General features: G+C 45.2%; 1 protein-coding gene and 1 long non-coding RNA gene across 51 annotated transcripts in view; one reads left to right on the top strand and one right to left on the bottom strand.

Moving 5' to 3' along the window:
* Positions 1 to 25452, bottom strand: part of LOC138917966 (heparan sulfate glucosamine 3-O-sulfotransferase 4-like) — an 87660-nt gene that overhangs the window by 27215 nt on the left and 34993 nt on the right. For all 50 annotated transcript variants that reach the window (XR_011426682.1, XR_011426681.1, XR_011426677.1 and 47 more), the window contains 2 exons: positions 3877 to 4032; positions 2511 to 2631 (listed from right to left, as the gene is read on the bottom strand). The gene's annotated coding sequence lies outside the window, so the exon portion shown is untranslated. The remainder of the gene's footprint in view (positions 1 to 2510; positions 2632 to 3876; positions 4033 to 25452) is intronic.
* On the top strand, positions 5360 to 11567 carry LOC138917967 (uncharacterized). The gene is made up of 4 exons (XR_011426686.1): positions 5360 to 5501; positions 6248 to 6293; positions 6881 to 6941; positions 7220 to 11567. It is a non-coding gene; the product is annotated as an uncharacterized lncRNA (long non-coding RNA).

Below are 25452 nucleotides of genomic sequence, written 5' to 3'. Positions count from 1 at the left end.
TAGGAATGTAAATGTTTCCCAACAAAGGGGCAAACAAATTCCATTCCTTGGAGCCTGAATCTCATCTGTAGTTTTAAAACTAACCAGCCTAAAAATCCTCATCGTAAGCCATTTTAAAATTAAGCAGCCTAAAAATCCTCATCAAAAATGACTTCAGTGAGCCAATATTAGAATTCCTTTTCACAAAGGTGGATAAGTGACAGATTAGAAGTCTACACTCTCCCAGGAGTGTAGACAGATACCATGCTTATATATAGCAAAAATATTTCCTCATTTTGTCCTTTACCTGTCAATAAAAAGGTATATCTATAGAAATCTGGAGGTAAAGCTCCAGACAAAACCAACATGGTGACAAGGAGGAACATTACATACTTGTAAAAGGAGCGACAGATGAGAAAATAGTAATAATGGCTGGGAACTTATAGAACCTTGCATTGAAAGTGATCTCATATGGAACTCAGGAAATATTTATAGCTGAAAGCACTACATGACAAAATCTGGTGGATGGAATTAAACAATACTTAGAAGAAAGATAGCTTCAACATACGTATCTAAAAAGAAAAATTAGAAACCAATGAGCTACTTGTTCAAGAAGCTAGACAAAGAGCAAGACAGTAAAGTCAGGAAGAAAGGAAATGAGAAAGAGAAATGCCAAACCTTTGTTTCTATTTATTTGCTCTTTATTTATTGCTATGGACTGAATTCTCTCTCCCCGCCATTCATATATGGAAGCCCTGACCCCCCTTGTGACCATGTCCAGACACAAGGTCTTTAGGAAGTAATTATGGTGAAAATGAAGTCATAATGGTGGAACCTAAATCAGATAGGACTGTGGCCTCATCAGAAGTGGAAGAGATGTCTCTTTCTGTTTCTTCACACGCATACACACACCCCGCCATCTGAGGACTCAGTGAGAAGGGGACCTTATGCAAGCTGAGGAGAGAGCCCTCGCCAGAACCTGACCATGCTGGCATCCTGCTCTCAGGCTTCCAGCCCTCAGAATGGTGAGAAAATAAATTTCTGTTTAAGTCACCCACGCTATGGCATTTTGTTATGGGAACCCAAGCTAAGACGCTTATCTTTCACAGTTTGTTCCTAGGTTCTGATACCAATTCCAATGTGTGTGGGGTTGGGGGTCGGGGGAGTCCCCCACACCAACAAGCAATTCTTGGGACACCAGCTGGGTGTCCTACAATTCAACTCGATTCTGACACTATGTACCCAGAGACAGCAACACATCCCACAGGTTAAGGGTTCAGTCCCCAAGACTGCCCCCACTGCAGGTGCCAATAGCAAGTCTCGGTTGTCGCCTATGATTCTGAGCAACTGGCTGTCAGTAGGAGGTTCCCAAGACTCTCTACTCCGGTTCGATGAATTTGCTAGGGCGGCTCACAGAACTCAGAGAAACCTCTTACTTACTAGATTACCTGTTTATTAGAAAAGGATATGACTCGGGAATAGCTCGATGGAACAGACGCATAGGGCAAGACATGGGGAAAGGGCACTGAGCTTCCATGTCCTTTCCAGGTAATCACTCTCCCAGAACCTGCACATGGTCACCAACCTGGATGCTCTTGGAAATCTGTCCTTTTGGGTTTTTATGCATAAGCTGTTTATTCATTCTCTTACCCTCAGCTGCTGTTTTTCCTTCCCCATTTACAGCCCAAAGCCAATCAAAGAAGGACATGTGCAGTGTGCTGCTGTTCCTGTAGATTTTTTAAGTGCATAACAATGTAAGAATTTGTTAACGGAGACATACACATGTATGTCTTGACTATGCATAAAAATGTAATCTTTTGTTAATGGAGCCATGCACATGGCTATTCTTGGAATCATAAAGAATGTAATTAATTTTAGGATATTGATACCTATGATGAGGGAGGGAGGAGAACGGGATGGAAATGTGAATTTTAGGTGTGACGGCAACATTTTGCTTCTTAAAAACAGAGATATCGTTGTGGGCTGAATCATGTCCCTGAAAATTCATATGTTGAAGTCCTAACTCCAGGACCTCAAAATAGGGCTGTATTTGGAGAGAGGGCCTCTAAAGAGGTAATTAAGGTCAAGTGAGGTCACATGGGTAGGCTCCAATCCAATGTGACTGATAGTCACATAAGAAGAGAAGATTAGAACTCAGACACACACAGAGGGAAGACCGTGTGAGGACACAGGGAGAAGCGGCTGGGGAGAGAGGCCTCAGAAGAGACTAAACAGGCCAACGCCTTGATCTTGAACTTCGGCCTCCAGAACCGTGAGAAAATAGATTTCTATTGTTTAAGCCACCCTACGTGTGGTATTTTGTCATGGCAGCCCCAGCAAATGAATGCAACATCGGAAGCAAATAGGGCACAATTCAACGTCTGTTCTTTCTGGGTATTGGGGCCGGAGATAGAGGTCATACTATGTACTCTTCTGCATATTTGAAATATTTCCATAATAGTTAAGAAAATAACAAGCAGATCCCGAAAAAGAATAACCAGAGAGTAGAAATTTATGTGTGATTGCCTTACAGGCCAAGGTGGGTTTCGCGTTGGGCAGGTGGTTCTCTTCCACAGGGTGTGTCAGTCACCCATGAATTCCCGTCTCTTGGCTCCGCCATTCCTGGCGCCTGTATCATTGTCTGCAACCAATCTGCACAAGGAGAAAGAAGGAACACGGAGAAGACACACCTGCTTTCAAAAGTTCCAACCTGGAAATGGCACACACCACTTCCACTCCCATTGCATTGGCTGAAACATAGTCACACGCCACACCTCACTGCAAGTTGCTGGGTGACTGCCTTCCTGGGCGCCCAGGACAAGGATGTGGACAAACAGCCAGTAGTCCCACCCACAATGTCATCAGGTTGACCCTGGTCTTCATGCTGCTGCTCAGTCTACAGCGTGTCTGCCAGGCCTATGGTTAGGGTTTAGATATTTTACAAAGGCGCGGGGTTGGGGGTCATGGTTTGGGACTTCAAAGAGGAGGAAGCCAATTCACAGGGAGACAGAAAACCAAATGTTTGCTGGGCCATCTCTAAACAAATGAGAGAGAACTTGTGTAAAATGGGCCCGGCTAGGTACCTCCTTCTCTACCACATCTAGAGTTCCCTACGTTGACAGCTCCTTCCTGGAACAGGACTTCTGTCTTAAATTCTTTGAGGCAGTTAGGGGCAAGGCCAAAGTTTCTTTTATATATAAATTTTATGTGTATATATGTAATTTATAGAACTAAATAAATGAATTTAAATATAGATACAATGGATTATATATTCTATTATATATCAATATTAATATATATTATATATATATAGATAATCTCCTTGGTTCTCCAGAGAACCCTGACGAATACAGGAGGAGTTAATATTCTTTTATCTATGGCACTTACATTTAATCATTTGAAATTCTTAGTTATGACATTGTTATGGCTTGCAAAGAAGTGTCCTTTACAGTGTTTCATTTAGAGGCCTCAAGATACCAATTTTAAAAAGTTACCCATTTTATTTGTTTGGTTTGATAGGCTTTTTCCAATTGAGTGCACAGATAAACCAATTTAGGAATTTCAAAGGAGCCCCATTTAGGCCAGTGAAGCCTTAAACCACCCTGAGTAATCTGAGCCCAGTGGGACAAAAATCTACATGTAGAAGGTCTGTATTCTTTAAAGACAAAACCAGCAGGAGTGCCAGAGTGGGGCTGTTCTTTGGTGGTCCTCTTAGAAAATGGATTTCTCATTTGTATGAACTTACCAAAGGATCAAAGGCCCAAAAAAGGAGTGAAAGGAACAGAAGTTTCTAACAAAGCTGACAATGGAAGGATGGCCAGAACCAGTATCAAATGACGCCTACATAAAGTCTGGACCTCTACCAAAAATGGGAGGTCCAGGCCCAGGAGGACTTACCACCAGGAACCAGAGCCACCAGGAGGAGACGACAGAGCACAAAAGATTCTTTGCAGGCACCTTGCTTGTGTCTGTGAAGTGGCACCAGAATTGAAGGTCAGTAGCTAGGGATCCCACTTCTGTCACCATGTAAAGTCAGCAAATAAGAGGCATAAACTGCAAAAGAACCAAAAAGTTTATTTGGGGGTCTCAAGAATTGCAATTCAGGAGATGTAGATTCGAGTAGAAGCTCAAATGTGCTCCTAGGAAGACAAAGGAGGCAGGGGTAGATAAAAGGAAAGGACACAGGCTTACAAAGGTCTACAGTGAACAGTTAATGACTGCTTCTGGCATGGGGTGAGCTGACTTGCCAGAACATAGTTGGTCCTAGGCAGACTGTCCCTTCTTGGAATGAGGAAACACTTCAAGATGTGACCTCTGCTGTCAGGTAAAGCTCAAAAGTTCAGTTAACATCTGGTGGTGGATGTGGTGTAGAAGCATAAGCCCCACTTCCTTAATGGCCTCCCAGCTCCATTTTAGAAGCTTTGAAGATGGTACTCCATTTTGTCATTGTCATCCACCACAGTCACGCACCATGTAACAATATTAACGATGTTTCGGTCACTAATGGACCACATATATGACAGTGGTCCCATACGGGTAGCACCACATAGCCTGGGTGTGTAGTAGGCTCTACCACTTAGGTTTGTGTAAGTACACTGTGTGATGTTCACACAACAGTGAAAGTGCCTAATGATGCATTTCTCAAAACATGTCCCTTTCATTAAGTGAGGTGTGCCCGTACTGATTTTAGTCTTGTGAATGTTGAATAATGAATTATTCATTTCAATTATTTGAGTCAGCCCCACTGGCTGAAGACGGTAAAGGCTGACTGAAGCAAAAAACTAAAATTTGTTATTCAACATTCACAAAACCAAATGAGTAAAGAACTTTAAGTTCTATATCAGGGTTCATGTAAGGCAAAAACATTCTAAAGGAAAGATGGATTTGAGGACATATATGATTCTGAGTGTAAATGTCTGGGTACTAGCAAAAATTCCAGGGAGCATTTCAGACTTCGAGGCAGTGGAATTGGTGAAACCAAAGTCAAGCTCTCCAAACAGTAAAGGGGGCCCAGGTAATATCTGGAGTACAGGTGGAACAGGCAGAAAATTCCATTAATGTAATTGTATGATATGATGAACGGACAGAGTTGGAAAATAGGATGGCAGGGTAGGGCAGAGGGACCTGGAGGGCCCAGGATGGATGGAGAGATCAGCTGGGCTGGTGGGGGGAAGGGGCCATGGGCACACCCTCTGCATGTCCCCTCCCCCACCCTCTGAAACCCTTTGTGACTCTTCAGTGCTCTGTGATGCAGGCCTGGGATTATAGGCAAGTGTGGACACTCTCAGAGCTCAGTTGCCTCAGGCAGCCTTGCGATTCAGAAAATGGAGTTCAGTCAATGGAATGTTCTCTCATTTCTGAATAGCCATATTGAGTTGTTTTTGAGCATCTGCTCAACATTCTTAGATAGTGACCACAACCTCACCATCGTGTGTGGGTTGTGGTTGCTTCTTCTGTTCCTGTGCTTCCTGGTGGGGATTCCATCTTTACCAACCTTCTGGAAAACCAAAATCTACCAAAAGGTAAGGATCCCTGGGCAAGCCACCAACAGGGATTTTTTATTGTTGTTTCCATTTCTAGTCCCACATTTTTAAATGAGTTGGTCCAGAGAGACTCCTAAGATGGCAAGTCTGAATAGAGGATAGAACATCATCCTTCTAGGGGAATAGGCCAGGCAGGACTAGGGGTTCAGCTGGGACTGTTTCCCATTTAAAACTCACAGACCATCTGGGTGTGGTGGAGGATTCCTGGATAAAATCCCATCACTGATTTCACGGCCCTGCATTAGGTTATTTAGAGAGTTTGGGATCTGTGTAGGAGAACACTGTTCCCAACACTGGATCATGAGTCACATTCCCATGTCGGGCGTCATTCGACCAAACCGTCCTTTGTATTGGGCAGATCAGGAGAGCAGGGCTGAGCCTCTGAGCAGACACTGGAGTGTGAGCTCTGTCCCAGGATACAGGGTCCTATCTGAGGAAGCACAGATGTGACTGTGGGCCTCAGAGTCTATGCCCTCCTTGAGCAGAGGACTTCTGACTGAGAAGATCAAGTGTGGACTCCAGCCAAAAATCCTCCTTCGAGTTTTTCAAAGAAGGAAAAATTGAAAGTATCTTATCACCTTTAGAAATTCAGAAAGGGAAAGAACACAAAGTGCTAGTAATAAAAATGGAGAGTGACATTAATCTTGGATGAATATCTGAGTTTCCTAGAGAGAGGAGCAAGCCAACTAAGTCCTCGCTCCTCATTCTTTTCTTTTTGTTCTCAGCGTCAGGGCAGAGCCAAGAGGAGAAGAAGAGGTGGAACACCAAGTGGTAAGGTTCCACCTATCCCACCTGAGCTCTCCAAGGGTGACCCTTCCTGTCCTCTCCATGAGGTCCCAGGTCCATGGTCTCCGAGGATGTCAGTCGCTAGATAGAGTCCCTCTCAGAAGATAGAGGCCTCAGAGGAAAGGCTCATGGGAAGGTAGTCAGAACCCGAGACATTTCTCAGATTCCTGCTCTGCCCAGCTCTGGGCATGAAGCAGTGATGGGCCTGGACAATGGGTGTTGCCCAGTGGGTGGCCGTGGGAGACATCAAGAGTCAGAACTTCTGTCTCCTGACCTTGTAGAAACTACGTTGACTTCCTGGATGATCAGACTCCTCGAGGTAACCATTGACCTATGTTCCTCACATGGTGGTTTTGAACATATATGTATGTGACAGTACTTTATAAATGAAGCAACAAACACATGTGAACCTTATTAATATTATCATTGACCGTTTGACCACATCTACTGATTCTTGGGGCTTTCAGAGTTAATAGCCCGTTAATATCCCAAGGGTCTCCCATAAAGGGACTCCCGTGTAACACCTATGCTTCTACCTTTATTACATGTAATTCACTCTTCTGGTTTCCCAGGTTGGAGAAATTACCAGAGGGAAACAGAGGAGAAAAGGAGGCTAATTTCTATTCTGAAAAGGTGACTAGTCTTTTCTTTCCTGATCCCTCTTTAACATGTTCTCTGCAATTCCAGGGATTCAGTACAGCCTGCAGTAGTCATGGGAGGGGTTTGCCATAGGAACGGGTATGTGAATGAAGGCCTTGGGGTGAGGGCTGCTGAGTGTATGGTGAAGTCATAGACGTGGGGCATTGTGAAGGGGGAGCAGGCTTCAGGTGGCCCCTCCCCTGACAGGCCAGCAGGTCCTCCTTTCCTTGTTCTGGTCCTGGCTACAGTTTTCTACTTCCTGTCTCCCGCAGGCCCCTAGGCCGGCCTCTCGATACCACCCGCTTTCGTCAACTATTATGCCCAGACCCCTCCTGTGAGGTGTGTAATAGCACAACTGCTGAGATCAATCGGCTCCTGGAGGACCTGGAAGATGATACCGCCTCTGTGTCCTCTATGGCTTCCACAGCTTCTGGGACTGAGTCATCATTCACTCTGTACTCTGCCTTCTCAGAAGTCCTTCCAGGAGACCTAACACCATCCCCTCCACCTGACCCTTCCCCACCGCCCCCCTCCGTCCTCTCACCTAACCCAATGACACCCTTAGCTGACTTTGTTTCACCCTCACCACCGGCTCACTCTATGCCACAAGAGTCTTTTCCTCCCTTGGAGTCCAAATTCCCAGCAGACCGTTCCCCACCCCAACCCCTTGCCCTTCCCCCTCTCCCACCACATGACACCCAGGCAACGGGTCCTATTCTCCAACCAGAGGCCACTCTGTCTCTGAATACGATCTTCTCTCTTGACCGCACCCTTTCCCAAGATATTAACCCCTTACCAAATTTGTCCCAGATAATCAATCCCACTGATTCACTGGCTTGTCATCACACACCACCAAGCCTGTCTGTCTCACCACCGACAGACCACCCTTTAACTGTGACTAAATCTAAATCGGTTTCCATCTTATTGAAGTCTGTTCCAGAGAACTCATCTCCAGATAGCCCTGGTGGGTTGTCCACTTATGTCCCAACAGTCAGAGGCACTGACCATTCAAGCCTGTCAATTTCAGAATTATCCTGGTGGCAAGCTTGTGCCAAAGACTTGTTCTTAGCACCTTCCACCTTGGCACCATGTGATTTTAATCGAGAGTTTCTTGCCCTCCATTCTTCAGAGTCCTCTCTGGAGAGACACCCTACAGCTAACCTTATAGAGCCTGGTAACCTCTCATTTCTCAGCCCTCATGTCCTGGCACTCCTGGAGAGACAAGTCCGAAAGAGGAGTGATTTCCTGATGTGGAAAGAAAAGGAGAAGGAGAAGGGTTCTTTTCCAAAAAAACTTAGGCCAGGCCACCAACTAAATCCTTCGGGGAAAACGTTAGAGTCAAATGCTGATGAGTGTGACTCAGCATTCTCCCTTCCTTTCTGGAGCAGTGCAGGCATACCAAAGGAGCTGCACATGCATGAGCAGCCCCCATATCCTAAAATCTTGGAGGACCATTTACAGGAAAAATGTATGCAGCTCTTCTGGGGTCTTCCATCTCTGCACAGCGAGTCCTTGCCCTCTGCTATCCGTGACTCAAGTGACTGCACCACAATCTTCCTTTTCAATACCATCCCAAATGCCTCCACGGGCCAAGAATCCCCAGTACCTCTCCATCGCCCACCTCCATCCTTGCCTGAGATCCAGCCCCAACACTTGCCTCAAACCCTGCCCCAATCCCAGCCCCTACCTCTCACTCAGGTCAAGTCCCAGGCCCACCTTAAATCCCCACTCCCAATCCTACCATCTGGTCCTGTACCCCAGATAAGGATCTGTGGGGTGTGTCGCCATAGACCCCAGGATGAATCAGAGTCTCTCACCTCATCTGAAATTCAACAACTGGAATGGAAAGTGTTGCAGAAGCAACAGGAAAGTTTGTGGGGTTCCCCCTCTGTAGTCCAAAGATCTCAGGAAGAATTTTGTTCTTCAGCTCCCAACTTTCCTTACCATCAGGCCTCCCAGGCCCATGCCTCCATCTCCATCCTTCCCGTAGAGTTTCCTCTCAGTGATGAGCTGAGGAAGAAACTGGAACATCACCTTCGAAAGAGGCTCATCCAACACCGGTGGGGCCTGCCCCGCAGGATCTGTGAGTGTCTGTCACTGATGATGCCTCCAAGAGATTTCTCAGAGATAGCTAAGTCAGAGAGCAATCGTGGACTCTCACGGATCTCGGTGAACAAAGATCTAAATGTTGGATTGAGCCAATCCAAAAGCTTCCATGAGAGGGGTTCAGAACTGCTTCAGGTAGAGAAGGAGATGGGGAAGGATCGGGGGCACAGCCCAGAGAACGGCCCAAAAGCTCATCTGTTGAGTGACCCAGAGAGCTCTTCAGATAAGGATCCGGCATATGACTCTGAGAAAGACCTAAATAGTCACGTGGCAAGTCTGTCAGGGAAAAATTCAAGGGCCTTGGAGGAAAGTCTAGATCAGAAACAACTTGAAAATGTCCTGAAAGCACATTTGAGCAAGAAGTTTGAGGAAATCAGTGAGGCTCGGCTCCCTGGGACGGTGCGCTGTTCATGGCATGCCAGCAAGCAGACATTGCTGCTTTCTGACAAATCCCGCACCCAAATAACACAGAGGAGTTTGCCACCTTCAGTGGGTGGGGACTCCTCCCTGAATACCTTCCAGGAGCTTTGCTTCATTGATTCCAGTGCACAACAGATGATGGAAACCCATATTAAAAGCTTTCGTATGAGAATGGAGTGGGGCCTTCCCTGCAGGGTCCTTGAATCCATACAGGCGTTTAAATCGGAAGATGCTGCATCCCAGTCCTTGCCCTATTTCTACTGTCCCCCCTCAAATAACCCAACTTTGGGAGTGGACTCCAAATCCGAGGGCTTCGAGCCCCATAGAGGAAGCTCTAAATCTGTTCTTCAAGAAAAAGCGGAAACAACAAATTCAGCCCTGGTCCTGGATCGTCTTTGCCCTGCTACTTCACCTATGGGCAGGCAAGGACAAGGGGTGCCGAGACAATCACCCTCTGGTATCAACCAAGAGATTGCAGAGGTTGTTCAGAGGAGTAAGGGTGCCAGACAGACTCATCTGCCTGTCACATGTGGCATCACAGGCAAAGCGAGTCAGAAATTTACTCAGCTAGGCAACAGATGCCCCCCAGAGCTGCCTGCAAGGCAAGCTGGTGCCAAACATGAGACAAAGGATGAGAGAGTGAGTCCCAGTGATAGAAGAGAAGGGCGACAGGACAAAAAGATGAAGTCGGAACCCTTTTCCGTGCACAGCACGGCCAGGGACATATTCAGGTCCAAGGAGCTCAACGCTCTGCAGTCAAAAACTGGTAATGTGTTGACAACCAGCAAGCCAGGAAGCTCCCAAAGGATACGTGAGAATCACAGTAAAATAGAAATTATTGGGACCATTGAAAGCCCTGCACCAAAAAGACAAGTTCCCCAAGACCCAAAGTCATCGGATCTTAAGGAACATCTGTTTAGGGAATTAAAGTCGAAACTAGAGAAGAGGAATCAGAGCCAGGTCCAAGGCCAACACACTGACAGGTCCCCTGCCTCAGAGAGCTTGACTTACAAGGCCTCACTGACTCATGCCCACGGTGTCTCCAGTGGGGACATGGGAGCTTCCCAGGTGCTGCATGTACGTCTGGAGGACACTGGGATCAGCAGGCAGCAGCGGCAGGAGCCTTGGGTCCCCAAGAAAGACCGAAAGAGGTACGAGGATAAGAAATTCCCACCAGCTACAATGAGAGTGAGCCCTCTGGGCACCAGCAAAGAAGAGCTTGGTGGAGGGGATGCAGGGTTGGGGACATGCCAACCTACAAGAAAGAGTTTCCCTACTCAGATCACAGCATCAGAGGAGACGCTTGGGAGCAAGTCTTCCCAGACCTCATCACAGAAGGCACAGCCTCCTCCTGAAAGTCTGTTCAGAAAAAAGATGAACCACATTTTTCAATGGCTTCGTCCTGGGACAAAAGGCAAAAACCAAGAACATCCCCAGGAAAAGGGCAGCCCCATATCATCTGCACAGAGCAGAGGCCTGGTTAAAGGGAGAGCTGCCATTACTGGGACCACCACAGCTCAGAAGACCAGGACAGTCCCTGGGAAGTTCCCAGTGGAGAAAGTGGGGCAGCGGTGTGCAGCAGAGTTCACCCGCCCTCAAGAGCCCCTTCCTTCCCTGAGAAAGTTTGTGAAAACTGACCAGAAGGCAGAAGAGCAGGCCCAGGCAGAGCCCGTCCAGGGGCATCCTTCCAACTACAGGGCTCCCTCCTGTAAAGTGCCAAGCACCAAGTCCTGCCACCAAGAAGTTGTCTTTGCTGGCCAGAATTATCCTACATGTTCTAGACGGATCAGAGACCAGAACAGACACCCTCAGAAAGTCATGGCGTTTAAAGATCAGCTATTGGATAAGAAGCGTCCCTTATCTGTGCCTCGCAGGGAGCATGTGCCCCATCCAAGCTCCACCTGCAGGCGTCAAGCCGGCCCAGGGGCCTCCAGCTGTTCTCACCACTGCTAAAGGCACTATGTTTAGGGATCCGTCTCTATGTCAACAGAAAACGCTTTTCCAGCGTTTCGAGAGCGGAAAATTTCCCACCGCAAAATAATTCCTTCTTGTGGAGAATATTAATTCTCCCCAATAAATGATTCTCTAATAATAGTGATGTCTTTTCTGTGTCCTGTGTTGGGGGCATGGGTTTCAGGTAACTCAGGGCTTGTGCTTAGGGAAAAGGAGGAGTGAGTTCAGCTCTTACTGATTGCTTCCTCTGGCTTCTAAAAGGTCACCAGTGCTCTGGAGCTCTTGTTGACAAAGAGATATCACGTGCCCCCAAAAGCCCATTTCCTCCCTGTTGAAGTTTGAGGAGGTGGGCTCTGCCTCCTGCCTCTTCGCTTAGCCTTAACGAAAGTGTAGAGCAGCCCACACCTTCCGCTCACTGAATGTTTTACATCCTTCAGAGAGTAGGGAAGACAGGTGTTCTCTATCCGAAGAGGGTCAAGAATAGGTATGCAATTCATAAAACAACAATGAAGAAAAAACAGTGGCTTCATCATGATTTAGAGGTCAGTGACCAGAGGACCCCACAGGTGGGTGAACCCTGAATGGGATTTGGGGGGTGGGGGAGGGTATTGCTGCAGTGGATCCTGGGCTGGTGGGGGAGGGGCTAGGAACAGCACAGACACTCCTTAAGAATCTGTCATGTGAGTATATTAATGTGTTAGGGAAGAATACTTTAAACTTTACATTGAGGTTTCCCTACTGGAAAGGCACCTGGGGGAAGTGGTTCCCCTCTGTAGGTATTTCTTCAGACTGCCAAATGATATTTTGTTGCAGAGCAAAAGCATCACTCAGCTGCCAGTAGTAACAATGTTGACGGGGGAGCCACCTACCTCCCAGGATAAAATAAAGCTGAGAGTAAGGAAAAGATGACTTGGAGTAAGCGAGGAGGGAAGAAAAAATGAAGAGGGGAAAGAAGGACCTTGCCGGTAGAACAAAGCTTTATGCCTCATCATCCATATGGTGACCCTGTCCTGTTCCCCCCGCCCCCTCCTCAATCTGATCCAGGCATCACCACCTTGAGGCTGATCCAGGCACTGCACAGCACACTGATGCCTTATTCCAAAAAGGCACTGGGCTGTTCTTTGAATACTAAACAATATCTGCAGGGAGGTCATCAGGCATGGCATCCCCCTCTTTGGGGAAGGTGATCTTGCTGCCTTCCTTCCATCTATGCTTAATAGGAATATACAAGATCTTGCCCTTAGTGTGTACAGTTCGCCTATCAGGATGGAAGTGCCGCCTCTGATATTCACGGCCTTGGTGGAGCCATGGCTGGTCTCCCCCAGAACACCTGCAGCTCATGAACCAGAGGTGAGTCCCAGAGTATGCACCAGGTTACAGATATATGGGGGTCTCACCATGGACTGCACTCATACCCACCCTTACAATAGGGGTTTGGAGGAAAGGCAACTCCACTTAGACAGACTGGGACTCAAAAATTGGCTGAGGGTCAACTGGGGCAAAATTCAAAAAGCATTATGATGGTGAGCGTTAAATACATTAAGTTGTAGACGTCTAAGTAAAATAAAGATGGCTACAAGGGTGGAAAAATAAAATACCAATTTTGTTTTCTAAAAACAACATGATTTTAAAAATGGAAGGGAGAAAAAAAGGGAAAAATAGAATAAAATGATTGTTCTATAAGTAATAAGAGGGGGTCAAGATATAGGTGACAAACGAAATAAGACTCCGAGTAAGGGAAAGGAATTTGAGGACATTAGAAAAGATACAAGTATAATGGTAACTATTGTAACAAAACCGAACACGCACGCGCGCACACACACACACACACACACTACACAAATGGGGTGAGTATCCCAGAGGGCACTGGAGGTAGTTTTCCCAGAAAGGCTTGTGAATGCTAGGTGTTAAAACAAAAACCAAAAACAAAACCGGTGTCCACTACAGCCTCTCTCACTCCACACTTGTATCTTCTTGTCCAGAGTTATGCCATTGAACCCACAATGTCTGAAACTTGAGGTCAAAGAAAGAATGCAGATTCTGTGGAGGTCCTGGGAGGGGGATGGGGCCCAGGGCAGGAGACTTGAAGAGGTGAGGAGGCCATGGAGGGCTCTACCATCGATGTGGATAGACCAGCCAAAGACCAGCCTCTCAGTTTCTGCATCATCTCATCTTAGGGTCCTTTCCTTCCATTCCAGTGTAGTTACTGCCACACTCCAGAGCTTATCACCAGGAAGACTTCAGCCATCCAGATTATTACAGTCGGACATTCCACCCCTTGGCCTCGTCTCTCATTCTTCTGATTCATATGCCCCTTGTTAACTTTTCAACTCCAGGCCCTTCATTTTTCCACTTACTCCTTGTCTGTCGGTCAAGCTCTTGTTTACATTTCCTCCCTCTCCGGGGTAGACTCGATGGTCTGTCAGCTAACCAACATTTAAAAAGCTCCACTACTAATGGGCCCCATCCAATCCCTTTTAATCCTGCCTGTCTGGCAAAATCCCATCTCTCTGCCTTTCCCAGAAATGCCTTCCTATAACTAATTGATCACTACTGGATTAAATCTCACAATGGAGTCTACCGATGCCACAGTAAATTCAGCCCCAGCACTAGCTGGGAATCACTCACTCATTCCACAAAGAATTATCCCATGCTTACTAACATGAGAACAAGACAAATGGAGCTTAGGTCGCTGTTTCCTTATTCCATTCTCTCTCCAGGGACACTCAAATCTATTTCAAATCTCCTTCACTTTCCTCAAATTTAGGCTGTCTCCATTTGCTCAGTAGATGTGCTGGACCACTGATCACAGAGGAACTAGAAGTCATGAGACAGGAACTTTCCATCAATAAAGCTTCACAAAAACCTTTTCCCGTTCCTCCTTTCCTTCTTTCCTGTTATATGAAAAGAGGTTTCCTTCCTAACCTCAATGATTACACTTCCTGAAATGTCCTTATTGAGAGAGCTAAACCCTCGTCTTGACGGACTGAGCCCCCTTGCCAGGTATCCTCTCGTCCCCTCCCTCTCTTTAGGAGGCACCCAGCTTCTTTCATTATTTTAAGCTTCTATTACAGAAATGTTTAAACATGCACGAGAGCAGTGGAACTTCCCATGTACCCCTTACCCCACTTTCACAGTTATCATCAGGCACGTGTGATACGGCCCGTCTCCTACACTACGGTTAAGGGGCAAAAGCCCATGGGAACATCCTGCCATCCGTCTCTCAGGTGTATGCTTTGTGCCCATGTCACAGCTCTCACGTTTCTTTGACATTTACTACCTGTGGAGCTCACTGACCCAAAACAGATGGACAGAGCCATGGGGAGGAAACGCACTGAGCTTCAGATGCTCTGGCCATCAGTTCTGCTCAGCCCTGTAGTCAAGCCTGAGAAGTCACTGAGTTAACTCCTCCCTCCACCCCACGCAGAAAGGAATCTTCCTAAGCAAATGCAGTGCACGGTGTTGCAGTCCCTCAGTCACACAGTGACTGCAGCACGTAGAGAGCACAGAAGGAGAAAACTGTACATGTGATAAGGACTTCACATCACCATGCAAGTGTTTTCAAAGATTTAGAAGAAAGTTTCTTTCCTGTAATACATTTAAAACGAGCTACTGTATGATGAGTTAAACACAGGAGATCAAACACTTTTTTATCTCCTCTCCTTCCCCAAAAGTAAAATATTACATGAAAAGATGCTCCACATCATTAGTCACCAGGGAAATGCAAATCAAAACCACTGTGAGATAGCACTTCACACACAGGATGGCTAGAATCAGAAAGTTAGATAATAGCAAGTGTTAGAAGGCCGAGAAACTGAAACCCTTCTATGCTGCTGGTGGGTGTGAAAAATGGTGCAGCTGTTTTGGAAAACCGTCTGGCAGTTCCTCAAAAGTTAAACACAGAATTACCATATTACCTAGAAACTCCACTTCTAGCTAGACACTCAAGAGAAATGAAAACATATGTCCACACAAGAACTTGTACACAAATGTCCATAGCAGTATTATTCATAACGGTCAAAAGACGGAAACAACCTAAACGTCCATCAACTGACGAATGGGTAAATAAATCACGGTATATCCACACAATGTAATATTTTTTGGCAATAAAAAGTACTGATACATGCTACAATATGCACAAACCCTGACAACATTATGCAGAAGTGAAAGAGGCCAGTCACAAATAACCTCATATGATTCCATTCATACGAAATGTCCAGAACAAGGAAATCTAGAGCGAGAGGAAGTAGACTAGTGGTTGCTTAGGGCTGGGGGGATGAGAGGACAGGGGCATGACAGCTAAAGGTTATGAAGTTTCTTTTTGAAGTCATGAAAATGCTTTAAAATTGACTGTGGTGATGGTTACCCACCTGTGAATACACTAAAAATCATGGAATTATACACTTTAAATGGGTAAGTTGTATAGTATGTGAACTATATTTCAATAAAGCTGCTAAAACAAGTAAAGGATTTAAAAAGAACAAGGCCCTTGAGGATGACAAGAAGGGGAGAAGATATGACAAAAGATGTCAACACAATTTTTGAAGACGGAAATCCGGTGCAGGAGTGGTAACTGACTAGCAGAGCAGAGGAAGTGCCGGCAAACCAACTCACACCACAAAACCCCAGAAGACGGACGACCCAGTGGCACCAGATAAGGAAGAAATTAGGGGTTTCATGCTGTACACATGTTGAATATTTTGTTCTTTCCTTTGGTTCTTGTTTTATATTATGTATAATTTTTTAAAAAAAAATTTTGGGGGGGATGCTCTTTTCCAGTATTTTGTGAAACCCTGTTAAAATGTTAGCACACTTTAAATGTGCAAAGAGGATCCAGGGTTTCTTGCCTGGGACAGAACCTGCGACAACTCTTTTAAAGTCACCATTGCACACTTCTGGGGTCTGGGTAGGCTAGCGATGGCAGGTGCGGGAATAAAAGCCAGAAATTTCAAAGGTTAGGCAAAATTTGGGACAACAGCCAACAGTCCATTTTTAAAATGTATTTATTTAAAGATAAACTTGTGGAAAAGTTGCATGGATGGTAAACAACCTTCCCCCCCCTTATCCAGGTGTACCCGTTAGTATTTTGACCCATTTTCGATATCTCTCCATTTTGTCTCTGTCTCCGCTCCCTCCCTCCCCTTTCTCTCTATATCAGCACACACACACACACACAAACACACACACACACACGGATGTCCATGAATGTGCCATGTTCGCGCCCGGGATCCAAACCGGCGAAATGCTGGGCCTCCAAAGCGGAGTGTGCAGACTTAACCACTCGACCATGGGGCCGGCCCCACCTGAAACTATTGTTGGTGGAGCTTATCTTGCTCAGACTTTAAAGGATGATTTTACAATCATGAGTCCTGGGGACCTTAGGGGCAGTCAGGACCAGACTTGCTATAAAAAACACAATGCCAGAGAAGCAAAGATACATAGAGGGATTTGTCTGAACAGAGACCTCCTGCAGTCGAGGGAGGGTACATGAGAGGGGTGGGCTTGAAGTGTACCTTCCTTTTGGGTAGAGACGATGGTGAAGCTGTGGATGAGGGAGAAGACAGGGAAAGAAAGGAGCTGTCATTACTGGTAAACCCTCTCACATGGGAGGGAAAGGATTGGGTGTCTGCGGCCAAGATAGATTCATCAGACTCAGCGAGGGAATGCGGGCAGGCAAAGGGAGGACATGACACAGGGCTTCATTCCAGCAGTTTAGCACTAAACAATGAAGCTGTAAAAGTTATACCTATTAAATGACTAGCTAGCGTGGGGGGAGATGAAATAAATATATATACACCATCAACAAAAATGACATTATTGTTTAAAAAGGTACAGAGATGTCAATGGGAATTTTGGGGAAAAGATAGAAAGTAGATGGGGAAAAAAATCATAAAACCTTTCATGGAAGAAGTAACCATAGGTGTGATTCAAAAAAAATCTAAAGGTACTGTCAAATATGATTACAACTGTGCTCACTAGAAGTTATGCTGAAGAGAAGCCTAGTCCTAAATCAAGATGAGTTTGACCCTGCAGGTCATGGTCCAGCACAATTGCTCTGTAAAATAATGGAAAAGTTTAAAATTTTGCTGGGAGGAGGGGATTTGGCAGAGAAAAAGAGGGAGCAGCAGGGTGAGACACCGTATGGGTGGAAGGGGCCAGATTTGAGAACCTTTAGAGGCTGACTAGCCTAAGAGGGATTCGGGGAAAAGAAGAGCTACCAAACATTTTCAAGTTGTTTGCCCTGGGTCCACGGATGTGCCATGCCCTTGTGGCCCTCTTTCTCATGCTTTCTGTTGGTTGATACAGGCTACTCTGTTCTCTCATGCTTTTTGGTGATAGTGGATTCTTTTGAGGAGATAACGGGAGGTGGGGCTGCTGCTGAGTGTATTTCTGGTTTCATACAGGTAAAAACACATTATGTATGAGGGGAAGTTTTAGTTGAAGGCCGAGTAGATCTTGGGGATGTAAATCCCTGGGCACAGGACCGACTTTCAAAGATGACGTGGGGGTCCAAAAGGAGATCACCAAGCAATAAAAGGCTCTTAGGTAACAGCTGGGTAACAGAATAAATAGAAAATTTCACCAAGGTGAAATATATGCTATGGTGAATATGTGGAGTTGGAAGGTAAGTTGGAAGTATCTAAAGGGCCTCAGAGGGGTGGACTGATTTGATGGCCTGGATGGTGGGGGAAGGGTTGTGGGTTCATCACTTCTGTGTTTTCCCCTCCCAGACCTTCAAGAACCTTTGGTGTCTATGCTAAAGCTCTGTGATGCGGGCCTGGAACTCTAGTCTAGAATGTGCACTCTTAACGCCCAGCTGCCTGAGGTGGCAGTGCACTTCTGGTGATGCAGATCACCCTCTTTGTCTGAGGAATGTTAATGCACCACGGCTGAGCTCCAGCTTGAGTTCCTAGGTATTCCCATCCCTGCCTTCCTGTGTGGGGTGGGGCTCCTTCTTCTGTCACTGTGCTACCTAAAGAGGAGTCCATGTTTCCCAATATTTCGGAAAGAGAGAGACATCAATCAGGTAAGTAAATCAGGTCCCTCAGAAATATCAAGTCTTTCTTTTCAAATAGATGCATTCAATGCTATCAATTTCCCCCTAAGTACTGCTTTTGCTATACCTTATAAATTTTAATAAGTTCTATTTTAATTTTCATTTAGTTTAAAATACTTTGAGACTTCTTCCTTGACCAATGTGTTTAGTAGCATGTTGTTTAATCTCCAAACATTTTAGGATTTCCAGCTATCCTTCTGCAATTCATTCCTAGTTTAATTCCATTATGGTCTGAAAACATACTTTGTACAATCTCTATTTACTTTTGTTAAAGTGTGTTTTGTGGCCAAGAACGTGGTCTATCTTGGTGAATGTTCCATGAGAGTTTGAGAAGAATGTGTATTATCGGATGAAGTACTCTACAAAATATCAATTAGATCACGTTGACTGATGGTGCTGTTCAGGTCAACTGCATCTATACTGATTTTCTGCCTGCTGAATCTGTCCATTTCTGAGAGAGAGGGTGAAATCTCTAAACATAACAATAGATTCAACTATTTCTCTTTGCAGTTCTACCAGTTTTTGCCTCATATTTTGACACTATGTTGTTCGATGTATACATGTTGAGGACTGTGTGTCTTGTTGGAGCATGGACCCTTTATGGTTATGTAATACCCCTCTTTATCCCTGATAGTTTTCCTTGTTCTGAAGTCTGCTTTGTCTGAAATTTATATAGTTACTCCTGTTTTCTTTTGGTTAGTGTTGGCATGGTACATTTTTCTCTGTCTTTATTTGTAATCTATCTGTATCTTTATTTTTAAAGTGGGCATGTTGTATACAACATTTAATTGGGTCTTGTTTTTTTATCCACTAACAGTCTCTGTTTTTTAATTGGTGAATTTACACCATTTATATTTAGTGATTTTTTAAAAATACGGTAGGACTCATATTTACAATGTCTATAACTCTTTACTATTCATTATATCTATTCTTTTTTCTTCTCTTTTTCTGAGTTTTCTGGTTTTAGACAAGCATTTTATATGATTCCATTTTCTCTCATCTCTTACTATATCAATTGTTCTTTAAAAAAAATTTCAGTCATTGCCGTAGAGTTTGTAATATATGTTTATAAGTAATGTAAGTCCTCTGTAACATTGTTTTCATTCCTTTCACTTATCCATATACTATAATCACCCAATACATTGTCACTATTATTATTAGCTCAATTGAGAATAAGAAAAATAAAAGTTTCATTTTACCTTAATTTATTCCTTCTCTTCCTCTTTTTAATGAAGATCCAAGTTATCATTTTCCTTCTCCCTGAGGAACTTTTAAAAAATATTTATTGCAGAGCAGGTCTGCTGCTGATGAATTCCCTCAGTTTTTGTTTGTCTGAGAAAGGTTTTATTTCTCCTTCACTTTTGAATGATAATCTCACTAGATCTAAAATTCTAGGTGGGTGGTGGTTTTTCTTCTTTCAACACTTTAAATATTTCACTCCACTCTCTTCTTGCTTGCATGGTTTATGATGAGAATCCCACAATTCTCATCCTTGTTCGTCTAGCTGTAGGGTGTTTATTTTCCTCTGGATTCTTTCAAGATTTATCTTTTGGTTTCCTACAGTTTGAAGACGATATGTCCAAGTATAGACTTTTTTAGTATTTATCTTGTTGGGGTCTTTTCTGAGCTTCTACAATCTATGGTTAACCTGTCATTAATTTTGGAAAATCCTTGGCCATTATTACTTCAAATATTTTTCTACTCTGTTCTTTCTCTTTTCTCCTTCTGGTATGCCAATTACACACGCTACATATTTTGAAACTGTCTCACAGTTCTTGGATATTCTGGGCTTTAAAATTTTTTTTCTTTTTCTCTGTGCATTTCAGTTTGCAAAGTTTCTATTGACATATATTCAAACTCACATATTCCTTCCTTGGCCGTATGCAGTCTACAGATGAGCCAATCACAGGCCTTCTCCATTTCTTGTAGTGTTTTTGGTTTCTAACATTCCCTTTTGATTCTTTCTTAGAATTTCCCTCTGTCTGTTGACATTCCTCATCTGTTCTTGTGTGCCATCTATTTTTTCCATCAGAGCCCTTAACATACTAATCATGGTTACTTTGGATTCTATGTGTGATAATTCCAAAACCTGTGTCAATGTGAATGTGGATCTGATGCTTGCTTTGTCTGTTTAGACTGTTTTTTCTTGCCTTTTAGCATGCCTTGTAATTTTTGGTTGAAAGCCAGACATGCTGTATTAGGAAATAGGAACGGAAATAAATAAACCTTTAGTGTGAAGTTTTATGCTCATCTGGCTAGGTGTTGGGCTGTGTTTAATATTTACCGTAGCTGTGCATGTCAGAGGCTTCAATTTCCTCTAGTGTCCTTGTTTTTGTGTTTCTTGTGTCTTTAGGTTCCCCTAAATCTCCTCCTTAAACAGAGCCTATGCCTTGCAACTCTTTCAGCTATGATCCCATCACTATACTGCAGCCCTGGGGAAGCGGTGGGAAGGTGTTAAGGGAGGGGATATAATTAAATCTTTTAGTGGGCCTGTGTCCCTGGGTTGTGACCTTCACAAGTGTTTCTAAGCTTTTTTTTTTCTTTGAACTCTTTAGATGAGACAGGAAGGCTACAGGGGGCTGCAGTTGGGTAATTGCCCTTCCCCCGCGTGGGATAAGTCTTGGTAGTCTTTTCCCCTGCTGAGGAGGCTTCTACTACGGAGCACACTCAGGGGATATTTCAAAATCCTTTCAAAATGGTAACCTTTCTCCCCCACCCTCCCGTGCCAGAAACATCAGAGTTTCTTCATGGTTCTTCACTGTGAGAACTTAGTAGGGTTCCTGGAAGTAAAACTCACGAGTAGGTGGGGCCTCCCCTTAAATGGTCCTCCAGGAGTTTCTCACTTTCATGCTAGCCCACATGCATCCTCAGCAGTTTGTCAGTGTCTTTTACGTGTTTCTACCAGTTTATGGCTCTAGTGGCTTCTGCTCCAGGTAAGCTGATCTTAACTGTGATTCTCTGCATTCACCCTCTCTGAAGATTTTGGGTAGTAGTTTGCCCTGCAACCTCAATTCTCTGGTGACTTCAAGAAAAGCCATTGATTTTCAGTTTGCTCAGCTTTTGCTTCTCCTAAGGACCGTAGTAAAGACTCCCAAGATCTTTAAGTGTTGGAGCTGGAACCAAAAGTCACTCCTCAAAGGATAATTCTTTATTTTCCTGTTCCCTTTCTCACATTTTTAAATGAGTTTGGCTGGGCCAGAGAGACACCTAAAATGGGAAGTCTGAGGAGAGGACAGACCATTGCTCCCTTAGGGGAAGAGAACAGGCAGAACTAGGGCTTCAGGGAGGACTAAGGATTCCATTTAAAGCTCACAGACTATCTGGGTGTGCTGGTAGGTTCCCAAATAAAATCCCAAACAGTGATTCTGTAGTCCTTGATTCAGTTATTTAGCGTTTCAGATCTGTGTAGGAGAACACCGTTCCCAGCACTTGATCATGAGTCATCTTGCCATGTCAGGTGCCACTTGCCAAGCCTTCCTTCGTGTTGGGCAGATCAGGAGAACAGAGCTGAGTCTCTGAGCAGATGCTGGAGTGTGAGCTCTGTCCCAGGATACAGGGGCCTATCTGAGGAAGCACAGATGTGACTGTGGGCCTCAGAGTCTATGCCCGCCTTGAGCAGAGGACTTCTGACTGAGAAGATCAAGTGTGGACTCCAGCCAAAAGTCCTCCTTCGAGGTTTTCAAAGAAGGAAAAACTGAAAGTATCTTATCACCTTTAAAAATTAATAAAAGGAAGGAACGCAAAATTATAGGAATTAAAATAGAGAGTCATATTATTCTTGGATAACAAATATCTGACTTTCCTAAACAGAGAAGTGAGACCAATGAGTCCCAGCCCCTCATTCTTTTCTTTTTGTTCTCAGTATCAGGGCAGAGCCAAGAGGAGAAGAAAAGGTGGAACACCAAGAGGTAAGGTTCTACCTATCCCACCTGAGCTCTCCAAGGGTGACCCTTCCTGTCGTTTCCATGAGTTCCCAGGTCCATGGTCTCTGAGGATGTCAGTCACTAGATACAGTCCCTCTCAGAAAACAGAGCCCTCAGAGGAGAGGCTCATGGGAAAGCAGTCAGAACCTGAAACATTTCTCAGATTCCTGCTCTGCCCAGCTCTGGGCATGAAGCAGTGATGGACCTGGGCAATGGGCGTTGCCCAATAAGTGGCCATATGAGATGTCAAGAGTCAGAACTTCTGTCTCCTGACCTTGTGAAAGTACTTTGACTTCCTGGATGATCAGATTCTTCCTTGAAGTAACCAGTGACCTATGTTCCTCACATGGTGTTTTTGAGCCTCACATGGGATGACATACCTATATGAATGAAAGCCCTTTGTGAATGATAAAGCAACATACATACGTGAGCTTTATTATTATCATTAACCGTGCGATCTTGAATCCTAATTCTTGGAGCTCTCCAAGTCCAATCTACCAAGGGTACCATAAAGGACATTCTACTCTGCCTCCTAAAAGATCTCTTTGCTTCTGTCTTCATCACTTTCCTGGTTTCCCAGGTGGGAGAGCTTGCCAGAGAGAAGCAGAGGAGGCAAGGAAGGTGCTTTCTCTGCTGCAAAGGTGACTAAACACAATCCTTCTTTCCTGTATCCCGCTTCTTAGCAGGGTCTAAGAATTTCTAGGGCCTCAGTGAAACGTGAGATTGATAAGGGAGGGAAAATCCTCAGATTTTGAAATCCAGATTGTGAAAGTCTTGGGGAGAAGGAAACAACATAGATTGTGAGCTCAAGGAAGTGGGGGGATGTGAAAGGACAGTATGCAATGGGTGCCCCTACCTCTGTCAGACCTGCCAGGGCCCCATATATTTGTTCTGGTCCTGGCTGCAGCTATGTATATCCTGTCTCCTTCAGTCCCCGGGGCCAGCATCGTGATACCATCTGCTTTCGTCAACTGCTATGTCCAGACCCCTCCTGTGAGGTGTGTAGTAGCACAACCGTGGAGGTCAATCGGCTGCTGTTCCTGGAGGACCTGGAAGATGATACTGCCTCTGTGTCCTCTATGGTTTCCTCAGCTTCTGGGACTGAGTCATCATTCACTCTGTCCTCTGCCTTCTCAGAAGTCCCTCCAGGAGACCTAACACCATCCCCTCCACCTGACCCTTCCCCACCTCCCCCCCTGTTCTCTCACCTAACCCAATGACACCCTTAGCTGACTTTCTTTCACCCTCACCACCGGCTCACTCTATGCCACCAGAGCCTTTTCCTCCCTTGGAGTCCAAACTCCCAGGAGACCATTCCCCACCCCAACCCCTTGACCTTCCCCCTCTCCCACCTCATGACACCCAGGCAACGGATCCTTTTCTCCAACCAGATGCCACTCTGTCTCCGAACACGATCTTCTCTCTTGACCGCACCCTTTCCCAAGATATTAACCCCTTACCAAATTTGTCCCAGATAATGAATCCCAATGACTCACTGGCTTGTCATCACGCAGCACCAAGCCTGTCTGTCTCACCACCGACAGACCACCCTTTAACTGTGACTCAATCTAAATCGGTTTCCATCTTATTGAAGTCTGCTCCAGAGAACTCATCTCCAGGTAGCGCTGGTGGGTTGTCCACTTATGTCCCAACAGTCAGAGGCACTGACCATTCAAGTCTGTCAATTTCAGAATTCTCTTGTTGTCAGGCTCCTGCCAAGAACATGTTCCTCCCCACATTATCACACTCTGATTTTCAACGAGAGCAAGTTTCCCTCCATCTACCAGAGACCTGTCTCTGGGGAGACTCTGCTACCAATCACATGGAGGCCAGCAGCCTTTCTTTCCTTGGCCTTAACGGCCAGGCATTCTTGGCAAGACAAATAAAAAAGAGAATGGATTTCCAGATTTTAGAGAAGATAGAAAAGGAGGAAGGACGATTTTCAAAACAAATGTGCTCAGAAAACCAACGGATGTCTTCAGGGAATTCATTGCAGCCACTTGATGTACAAGACACCACAGCCCCCAAAACTGGCTGGGACATCACAGGCAAACCAGAGCACCTGAGCATTTGTCAAAAGCTACTGTATGTCAAGACTTTGGGAGAAAACTTGCAGCAGAAATATACCCAGCTCTTTTGGGGTCTTCCCTCTCTGCACAGTGAGTCCCTGCTGGCCACTCTCCTGGTTTCTAGTAGTAGTGCCCCACTAGGGTCGCATTTTGTCTTATTCAATGGAATCTGTAATGCTTCTGCAGTCAAGATGTGGGATCAAGAATCTCCACCACTTCCCCATTCTCACCCTCCTCCCCTCCCCGATGTACATCCGCAACCCTTCTCTCAGACCAACCCCCAATCCCAGCACCCACCTTTCACTCAGGTCCAGCCCCATGCCCACCTTCAATCCCCACTCTCAATCCTACCATCTTCTTCTCCAACCCAGATTAGGGACCATGGAGTGTCTTTCCATAGATCCCAGATTGAGTCAGACTCTCATATCTCAACTGAAAATCAACACCTGAAATGGCACATGTTGCAGAAGCAACAAGAAAGTCTGTGGGGTTTAGTCCCTGCACTCCAAAAATCTCAAGAAGCCACTTGTCCTCAAGCTCTCACCCCTCCTTTGGTCAGCCAGTCCTCCCATGCCTATGTACCAGTCTCTGTCCTTCCTGGCCATTTTCATATCACCAGTGAACCCCAGGATAAAATGGAACTCCACATTCCAAGGAGGCTATTCTCACACTGCTGCCTCCATGCCAGTAGGAATCTAGAGTCTCTGTGTAAATGCACAGAAACATCTCAGCAAAAAGGCAGACATGCTCACTCACAGCTCCGTCAGCTTCAGGGCCAGAGTAGCAAGGATCGAGCAGAGACTGAATTGAGTTTCCCAGGAAGCTTCCATGAGACGATCTCAACAAAGTTTCAACTAAGGCAGGACATGAAGAGGAATCTTGGATATATCCTAGAGAAGAGCCCAGAAGATAGTCCTCCAAGGGTCTCAGAATGCTACCTACTAAAGAGTCTGAGGGTTGCCTCAGAGACAAAAAGT

This window comes from Equus caballus, chromosome 16 (genome assembly GCF_041296265.1).
Source record: "Equus caballus isolate H_3958 breed thoroughbred chromosome 16, TB-T2T, whole genome shotgun sequence".
Lineage (NCBI taxonomy): Eukaryota > Metazoa > Chordata > Mammalia > Perissodactyla > Equidae > Equus > Equus caballus.
This window is presented reverse-complemented; position numbering and strand designations above follow the sequence as displayed.